Source organism: Dasypus novemcinctus, chromosome 10 (genome assembly GCF_030445035.2).
Source record: "Dasypus novemcinctus isolate mDasNov1 chromosome 10, mDasNov1.1.hap2, whole genome shotgun sequence".
Lineage (NCBI taxonomy): Eukaryota > Metazoa > Chordata > Mammalia > Cingulata > Dasypodidae > Dasypus > Dasypus novemcinctus.
This window is the reverse complement of record NC_080682.1, coordinates 3057296-3066896: the sequence shown is the minus strand read 5'-3', so window position 1 is coordinate 3066896 and position 9601 is coordinate 3057296. Positions and strand designations below refer to the sequence as shown.

Here is a 9601-nt window from a genome sequence, read left to right as displayed (position 1 = left end):
GTGCACCTGGCCCTTCTGTGGAGGTGTTTAAAGGAAGAAAAATAAGTGGTTTTATATAAAAGAGGAATGGGGGGGGGCTTTAAAAAAAAAAGCTTTCTGGGGCGGAGAAAGGATGAGGGAGAAAACACAGGAAGAAATCCCCGGGAGGCAGGGCTCTTAGCCAAGGAGGCCGGAGCTGGAGTGCAGTGGGCACGGCGGAGGGCCCCCCTGGCCGCGCACGCTGGGCAAGGCCTGGGGGGTCTCAGGTTTCTGGCAGCTTCCATGACTGGGGAGAAAATGGTAACAATTTATTGGGCTCAGGAAGGAAAAAGGGAGTGCTCCACGCTCTAGCTAGGGTGGGCTGGGGTGCTGCCTCTGTGACTCCCACACCCCTAAATGAGCCCCGGCCAGGCTAATCCCACCGGCCGCCACCCACCGCGCCCCCTCTTCAGTGGAGAGTGGCGACCTCCGGCCCCCTGCGAGCTGGAAGGAGGGCGCGGGAGCCCCAGAATGCGCCAGGGAGAGGGTGGGGACCGCGGGGCCGGCGAGCCGGCTCCGCCGCGGCCGATCCCGCCCGGGTTTTGCGGCGGCCGCCGCGCCCTCCCCCTCCCGCGCCGCGCCCTCCTCCCGCGCCCTCCTCCCGGCTCGCCCGCTCCCTCGCTCCGCCTCGCCGCCGGGATCCGTCTTCTGGCATTTCCTGCAGCCGGGCCCGCGCCGCCAGCGGAGCCCGCGCGCCCGCCCGGCCCGGCCCGGAGCACCCGAGGCTGCGCGCACGGTGAGACGCGGGCGCGCCGGGGAAGGGGCCCGGAGAGGCTGGGGAGGGGGCCCGAGAGGTCGGGAGGGGCTTGGGAGGGGGCTCGGGGAGGGCCGGGAGGGGGCCGCAGGGGCGCGCGCTGGCCGGCCCGGAGCGTTCAGCGGCGCCAGGGGCCGGCTGCGGGCATCCGGGCGCCCCCGGGGACTGGGGCGCAACCCTGCGGACCCACACGGCGGCCCCCGCTGGGGAGCCCCGCCCAATCGCGCCTTGGAGTCGGTGTGCGGAGAGCGGCGATGGGCCCGCGAGCCCGGAGTATCCCGGAGAGCGTCCTGGTTGTGGTCCAGGGAAGCCAGGCCGTTTTGGGGTGCCTGTGGGGCTCGGGTGCCCGAGAGGCGCGCAGAGCTGGCTCCCCACCTGGGGGGGAGGGGCTTGAAGGAGCTGGGACCTGGCAGGACGGTGACTGGGTCCCGGAGCCACAATCCTGGTGAATGGAGGGGCTGTGCCGCCAGCTGGGGTGGGGGGAGGTCTTGAAGGGGTGGCTGTCATGTCGGGGTGCAGCGTCTGCATCTGGCCCTGAGCTCTTGATTTGGAGGGCAGCTCTGTCTGGGTCTGCAAAGTGGGGCCTACCCCATCTAAGAACTGCAAGGAGATATGCACCCCACCCTCCATCTCTGGACCACTGACCCCCTAAAGTTGTGGAGCCCCAAGAATTGTTTTGGGGATTTGAGTCTACAAAAGGGCCTGGTGCACCTGTGGGTTCATGGGGGCGGGGGTAGGGGGCAAAATGCTTGGGGGTGGCTTGCGGCCCCTCCCTGCTGGACTCTCTTCTCCCGGAGGCCCACTGGAATCAGGGACTGGGGTGTGCATAGGTGCCCCCAGCCCCAGTGTGGGCTGCTGTGCCCCTCCCCCGTCCTTGGGCTGAGCCCACCTGGCCTTGCCGCAGCAGCTGGTTGCAGTCTCCTCTTCTCCCTTCTGGAGGTTTTTCTACTCTCTCGTCCACCCAAGAATTAATTTAGTGAGCCTCCGCCTTCTGCCTGAGCCCCCAGGCTGTAGGGGGGCTGGAGGAGAGCCTTGGGACTGGCCAGCCCCGGAAGGGAGCACAGCCTTTGGGGTGGGGCCGTTTGCGCTCCGGGGTCTGCACCAGGTGCTTCCAGAACCCAGGCTGGGCGGGAAGCCTGCCCCTTCCACAACATCCCTGCTGGCTCCTCTGTGTGCCTTCCCTGTAGAGGCCAAGGCCTGTGTCCCTTGAACTTGGCAGGTGTGAGAGGTGGGAGCCGCCTCTGCAGGCAGCAGGCAGGTCCCGGGCACCTGGGGGCAGGTTGGCCGCACCTGGCGGCTCCCCTCTAGGCTTTGCTCAGGCTTCAGGTCCCATTGTCTGCCTGCATGTGGGTGCAGCTGGGCTTGGGGTGCCCAGGGGCAGATGAGCCAGTGCCTCTGGTTGTTGTCCCCATCCAGTCCCCTGCCTGGCTGGAGAGAAAAGGTGACAAAGTAAATGCGGACCCTGAGCCCTGGAGGCCCCGCGAGGGGCCGCCCGGCTGTCTTGGAAGGTGGCTCTTGGCCTTTTCGGAGCGCTGGCTGCAGGCCCTCGAGACCGTTTTTCCTCTGCTGAGAATGGCCAGATCCGTTTCTTGCTAAATTACAGGCTTCCTGGAAGCTCACTGAGCTGCTTTATTAATCAGGCCCGCTACGCTCAGGGGAGGGAATTAAAACTCCGTGACGAGCCAGGGGTTTGGAAACTGTTGTGCCGCCTGTTGTCTAGCCCCCCGCCCTCAGTGCGCAGAGCGAGGCCGTCCCCAAGGGGATAGAAGCACCCCTGCCTGTCCTTCAGGGAACAAGGTGGCCTGAGTGGCCTCTGCCGCTGGACAAGGTTGGTCCTCTAGCAAGGCCTGGCAAGCTGGACCTGGGACACAGGGCCTGGGGGGACCGGTCGCTGTGTTCTGACGCCCCAGGTGCTGTCAGGTGGTGGTTTCCCCTGGGACCCACAGGCCGGGTGGACAGGGCAGGCGTGTGTAGGGGGGATCAGATGGGGGTTGGGGAAGAGGATGGCTCTGGGCCTGGGCCCTCCGTCGGGCCCTTGTGTACTCCCCGCCCTCACATAGGGAGAGGGGCGGGCTTTCGGCGCCAGGTTCTCTGCCGCCAGGTTCTCTGCGGGAGAACAGCTCTGCGGGAGCTGCTGAACCTGCAGCCCAGGAAAGCAGAGCGCACACCTGGGCAGTCCCTGGAACAGGAGGGCTCTGCGCTGTCCTGGCATCCCGTAGGTTTGCAGTGGGCGTCGTGGGGCCTTGTCAGGGCTGGCTGGCCCTCCCTGTACTGGCTGCTTTTGGGGAGATTTACACACTGATAGTGAAGCATCTGGGGGAGGGGGTGCGGTTCAGAGCCCGGGGCTTGGGATCGCCGTGTTCTCTGAGCATGGGTCCCCTGGCCCCCGGGAGCGTGTACACCGTGTGTGAGCTCAGAGGCGCCCGCTGGACCTGCTGGACTGAGCGCGGCAACTGGGGAGGGCAGCGGGCAACAGGCCGGATGCTGGCTCAGCTTGCAGCACTCTGTCCGGCTGGGGAAGGAGCCGTCCGAGATAAGGAATGTTGCAGGGCCAAGACGCCCAAGGAATGACCCGGGGCAGCCTGGACATGCCTCAGGGGTCCCCGAGGAGGGGGTTCCTGCAACGGGCATCACAGATCCCTGGGGGACTCAGTGATCTTTGGGGGAGGCCTCAGACTACCCAGGCCCCCTGAGGACAGGCCAGCAGAGCCTGCCCAATGTCCTCAAGGTCACTGAGCCTTGAGCCTGGGCCCCGCCCTCAGGACAAATGGCCTTCTTGGCTTAAAGGGATCTGAGATACCCAACGGGCCTCCAAAGCCTACCTCAAATCCGGCCACTTCCTCCAGGCCCTGCCTCACCCCCTCCCAGCCACCCTCCCGCCTCCCCACTGGGGGCTACAGCTGCCATCTGGCAGGCTCCCCCACCAAGCCCCTCTCATCCTTCTCCAACCACGGCATGATCTTTGAGAAACACAAAGCTCGTCATGCAGCTTGCCTGCCTAGGACCCTGCGTGACGCATGCTCTATAGGCCTCAGAAGACATCCAGACCCCTTTCCAGGGTCCCTGTGCCCTCTCATCTCCCCACCCCCTAAGGTCCAGCCCCAGGCCAGCTTGTTCTTGTCCCAGGGCTTCTCCACCAGCCATCCCCTGTCCTGGGAGGTGCCACCCAGTCAGGTCTCAATGAGACCTCCTTCTCCATGCGGCCCCCTGCTCCCCACCCAGCCGCAGTGCCTCCCGTCTCCGTGTTTTGATTTGTCCGTGTCTGAAATCGCCTCCATTCTGTGCGAGAGCCACTGGCTTCTTGCTGGAATGTCTGCTCAGGGCCTGGGAGAAAGCCGAAAGCCGGGGGCCTGTCACCCTTCCCAGGGCCTGCCACGTTGGAATTGCTGTTGGATGTGGAAAGAGCGGACTTCCCTGAGGGAAGCCTGGTGGCCCAGGGGGGTGGAGATGGACCAAATGGCTCTGCCCGGGCACGGCACCGGGCTGGGGGGAGGGTCGGCGCTCAACGAGTGGACACAGTGGGACTGAGGAAGCAGTGAGCATCTCTCTGGGATGCCCAGGCCGCTGGTGCAGCTGCCTTCTTTTCACCCTTGGACAGGGGAGTTGGGACACCGGGGGTCTTCCTGCCATGCCCTCTGGGCAGAAGCCCCTGCTGGGTGGGGTCAGCCTGGGTCCCTGCCCAGAAACAGCCCCTTGGTCAAGAACCCCAGGGGAGCAGGGCCTGGCCAGGGAGCAAAGCCTGCCTCGCGGAATCCAGCCTCGTCTCTTCCCTGCCTCTCTCATTCCAAGACCAGCCCATTCTCAGCCACAGCCACGTCGAGGGGAGGGAGCGCAGTGGCCGGAGAGCTAAGTGCTCGCCTATTAGGGTGAATACGGCAGCAGGGCGGGCGGGGTCCCTTAAAGGGCCACAACTGAAAAGCTGGTGGGTGCCGGCCCTGCGGCCCTTTGACTGCGCAGCCGCAGGGTTTTGTGCGTGTGTGTCCACCTGTTGGGGTGACCATGGCTGAGAGTGACTTCAAGAGCCCGGACTGTGTGGTCGGGGGCCAGGGGGGCAAAGGGAGACCTCCTCTATCCTCTGCCCCGCAGCTGTCATTGGCTGGGCAGCCTTGGCGGCGAGCTTTTTAATTGCCCTCCTATCGGGGTGAATACGGCAGGGAGTCGCTTAAAGGGCCGGTGGGGGTCCTTTGCCCTCGCTGGAGGCTGTGAAGTGACAAGGGGGCTCTTGGTGCTTCCCTGTCCAGACCCCCTCGTGGGGCAGGAGGCCAGGGCTCCAGATAGGCCCCGGATTCCCTTTCTGTAGAGCGAACCCCACCCCCTACCCCAGTGTCCTGTGGGAGTCAAGGCCACAGCGGGGCGGGGGACCAGCCTGGGGGCGCATGGCGCCCCCCCCCCCCCCCCCCCCCCCCCCCCGCCCCACACTGAACTCCACGGGGTCAAAGTCCCAGGGAAGGGGCCTCTGCTTTTTGTGTAAGTATGTCTGCAAGTGCCTTTTCCTGCCTTTGCTGCTTCCAGAAGGCCGCAGTGTTCCTGCTCCTTCAGCCTGGGGGGCTCCTGTTCTCGTCATTTCCACCACTTCTCACAGCGGGATGGGGCGAGGCAGCCACTGGGACCCCCGAGGGGCGGGGGGGCCCTGATGGCCCAGCCTTCCGTGTCTGTCGGGTTGTGGGCCTGCTCCAGAGTGGACCCTCCTCACCCCCAACCCCAGGGCAGGAGGGCAGTGGGGACAGAGCCCCACACCTCCCAGCTGGAACCTGAAGGCCAGTTTGTCTGTCTGGGGAGCCAGGCAGGGCCCTGAGGACCATGAACAGGGATGGCTGTGGACAGAAGGCAGTGGGCGGGGATGGCAGTGGACGGGGATGGCCATGGACAGGGACGGCAGTAGATGGGATGGCAGTAAACAGGATGGCAGGGGACAGGGATGGCCATGGGCAGAGGTGGCCGTGGACCAGCATGGCTTGCACAGAGCCCCTGCCTGCTCAGGAGGCCTCCATTTGGTCTCTGGATGGGCCTTGGGCTGCACCCCGAGACCTCCCAGGTGCTCCCAGCCCTCCCCAGGAGGGCAGGAGGAGGCTCTCCTTCATGGCTCCCCCCATTCCTGGAGGGGAGCCCTGCGCTCCCTGCCACCCCGCCTCTACCCCCCAGGCCCTGACACCCTGGTACAGCCCCTGGGCAGAGGCAGGGAGGGGCCGGGCCAGCGGGTGCGCAGCCTTGGGGCCAGGGGCCTGCAGGAGCCCGGCCCCAGGCCTGCGGCCGCTCTGCCACAGCGCTCCTGCATCCCCTAAGGAGACGCCAGCTGGGTTCCTCGTCAGCCCTTAAGGCCGGGACTCTGGTAGAGGGTGTCGGGGCCCCAGCCCCTCTGTTTGTCCCCAGCCCAGGTCTCGAGCCCAGCCCCTGCCGCGGCCCTGGGCGCAGGATCCTGGATGCACCTACCTCGCAGGGAGACCCTCCCTGGGCCTCTAGGCCCCCTCCCCTGCTCCCAGGCTTGGCATTCGTCCCGGGCCACCCTGAGCCATAGCCTCCCTGCGCCTACATGTCCCTGCCCGGCTGGGAGGGGGCAGCCAGCCCTGGAGCCCCGTCCCCTGCGTGCCTCACCTGGAGAGAAGGGACACGAGCGCGCGGCTGCCCTAGAGCAGGGGCTCTGGTCTCGGGTCCCCTCCCTCCCTCCCTCCCCTAGCGCCTGCCCAGGGAGCTTGCTGGTGAGGAGCCAGACCCCCCCTTTGGCCCAAGGCCAGGCACGCAGTAGGGCCTCCGGGGTGCTGGGGAGGTGGGGGCTGGACCCTCGGTCCTCGTTTCCCCGTCTGTGGCTCCGAGTGCAGCAAACTGCCCCCTCCCCACGCCGCCCTCTCCACATGGGCCGAGAGGGTCAGCCAGAGGGGCTCAACCTTAGAGGGGAAGAAAGCAGGCCCAGAGCAGGGTGGGGGCACTGCTGCCCTTCTCCGGGCCTCGGTTTCCCCATCTGTAAACTGTAGAGGGTGGGCGGCCATCCCCGAGCCACCCTCCGAGGCTAACCCCCCGACACCCCAGGCTCCCCTCAACCATCCGGGGCCCCGGGCCTGGGCATTGCCTGGAGGGGAAGTGGCTGCCCTCAGCCCCCTGCTCTGACTTGCGGCTGGAGGGGGCGTCCAGAGGGCCCCTGCGCCCCTCCCTGCCTTTGAGCTCTTTGGTGTCTTCAAGACACAAGCCGAGGTTTAGATGGAAAAAAGCGTCCAGCGATTTTCAAGCCTGCAGGCCCGAGGCGGAGTGATTGGGAACCTGCGTTCCCCACCCCTCCCCACGACCCCCACGGCCTTTCCCGAGGCCCTCCAAGCCCACTGCCTGGTTTGCCCTCTGAGCATCTGTTGTGGGCACCCGGGGGGTGGACGCGCTGCTGCTGGGGAGAACGGCCCTGCTCCCCCAGCTCGCACCTGCCCACCCCTGCAGGGGCCAGGACGGAGGGGGTGGGGACTTTTCAATGGCCCCGAGGCGAGCCCGGATGGGGCCACCCTAACCCTCTGCTCTGAGGCCCTAGAGGAGGGAAGCCGGCTTTGGAAGGGCCCTCATCCACCCCGGGTCCACTTTGGGCCTGGCGCCCGTGACAAAACACCCAGGAAGGTCACAGCCCAAGGCCGGGAGAGCTTGGGGTCGGTAAGGAAAGAGCGCCGTGGTCTGGAAACGCCAGGGTTCGGCTGCGGCCACTGCGGGGCCAGGCCTGGTCGCCGGGCCCAACCAAGTGGGTCATCTCTTCCAGGTTAGTGGGTGAGCTGGCATGGAGGCCCCCTGGGCAGTGGACAGAGGCGTCCCCTGCTCTTTGCTGGCTTCCAGGGCCAGTCTGGGCCCACCTGGGCTGCCGACAGCGTGCCGCTGCTGTGCTCCAGGCGGCACGAGGCCGAGCTCCCCTCACGTGGCCAACCGTCCCCTCTCGTGGCCAAGCTGTCCCCTCTCGTGGCCGAACCGTCCCCTCTCGTGGCCGAGCTATCCCCTCTCGTGGCCGAGTGTCCCTCTCATGGCCGAGCCGGCCTCAGCCCTGCACCACTGTCTTCCCCTCACCTTCGGGGTTGCCCACCACCAGCCATGCCCGTGTCCCCGCTCTCCAGGACCGCCTGGGCGCTCTCTGACGTGACAAGGAATGTGGAGGGGGTGGTGGCAGCGTGGTCCCCTCCCTCCTGACCGAAGGGGTCAGGTCTCGCTCTGTGGCGCGTCCCGGACTTTGTTGCCTGCACCGCCACCCTGGCATCTGCTGCACCCTTGCCTGGAAAGCCCCCCGCCCCCGCTCCGCGTGGTGCCCCCCCAGCAGGGCCCGGCTCTCAGCAGGGAGGCACAGCCATCAGGCGTTTGGGGACCTCCACCCCCCCGGCACTGGCCCGGCTCCTCCGGGGCCCCCTTTCGCCCCCCTCTCCTGCTCTGCGGCTACCTCTGTCTCTTCAGGGGTCCCTACCTGAGTCTGACCCCAGGCGGGGGCACCTGCCACAGCTTTGCCTGGTGGGGGCCCGTCGGACCGCCTGGACACCGAGCGGGTGGCACTGAGAACAGGCTCAGCCGTCACCACCAGGTGGAAAACCCTGCTCTGACACCTTGCTGGCTGGGGGCCACTTCCCTCCGGGCCTCAGTTTCCCCATCTGTAAAGTGGGCTGTCACGGGGCCTGCCTCCCAGTAGATGTGTCTGAAGCACAAGATCTGCTTGAAGCCGGCACTGGGGAGAAGGCGCTTCGGTCCCTGCATCCAGCTGCGAGACTCTCAGAGCCGGGGGAGCCGTCCTCCCGTCATCACCCACAGAGCTCCCTCATGGCTAATCTCTGCGGCGTTAAACATGGGAACAGCGCAAAGCAACGGAGCGCGCCCCAGCTTGACCGATCGGGGGCGTCACGCCAGCCTCTTCTTTTCTTTTAAGAGTTAAAATTTACAGAGCAGGGATTGCAATTTTAAGAGTTAAAATTTGGGAGCAGGGACACTCCCAAAACACCCTCCGCAGGCCTCCCAGGCCTCTCCTTCCACGTTCCTGGGTTTCCCAGTCAGCATTCCCAGGCTGTGTTTGTGCTTTTACTATATATGGGTGAATCCATAAACCCCCGCGGGCCTGCCAGGCTGGTCTGACAGCGTTGCGTGGCTCACCAGCGTTCCGGTCGCCTCCTGTCTGATTTTCGAGCGACAGGGGTTTGCAGAAATAGCTGTCTGTAGCCTTTTGCAACTTCTTTTTTTGTTTGCGTGTTGTTGCAGGTAACCAGTCGCACTCATTTTCCTTGTTTGACGTAAATCAGTCCCCATTTGTTCCATTCTTCTGAGGTTGTTTCCATTTGATCCCTCTTCGGAACTGCGGCACGATCGCGTTTTGTGCGCGTCTCCTGAGGCACTCACGTGCAAGCTCAGCTCCCTGGGAGCGGGGTCCTGGGGTCTGAGGGCGTGCCCACCAGCTGCCCAGCTGGACGTGGCCAGACCACCCTCCTCGGGCAAGCCCAGCACCTGCAGGAGAGCCGGCCGGCCCCAGCGCACCAGGGCAGCTGCCGAGGAGCTCCAGGGGGCAGACCTTCGCGCCCCGGCGTTGGGGGTGAGGGCAGGGGTCAAGACAAGCGTCACAAGTCCACGACCCTCCTGGCCTCAGGGACCCCCGCTGCCTCTGCCATCGGCAGGGCTGTGGCTCTCGCGTCCTCTGCTGCTGACCTTGGAGGGAGGAGGGTGTCCCCCCTGCCCTCTCTGCCGTCAGCCCAGGGCCCAGGGGGAACAGGAGCTCCCAAGAGCCCCCTGAACAGCAACACTTGCCAGAATCTGTGGGGGTCTCTCGCTGACCAACATGTTGTGAATGACAGCCCGAGACCCCAAGAGGTGAGTAAGGGGGACGCTGGCGATGGTTCCGTG

General features: G+C 65.9%; 1 protein-coding gene across 2 annotated transcripts in view; it reads left to right on the top strand.

Annotated features, from left to right (window-relative positions):
• The first annotated feature begins 677 nt into the window (after positions 1-677).
• The window catches only part of OSBPL5 (oxysterol binding protein like 5), a 70144-nt gene continuing 61220 nt past the window's right edge, over positions 678-9601 (top strand). For both annotated transcript variants that reach the window (XM_058304991.2, XM_058304990.2), the window contains exon 1: positions 678-754. The gene's annotated coding sequence lies outside the window, so the exon portion shown is untranslated. The remainder of the gene's footprint in view (positions 755-9601) is intronic.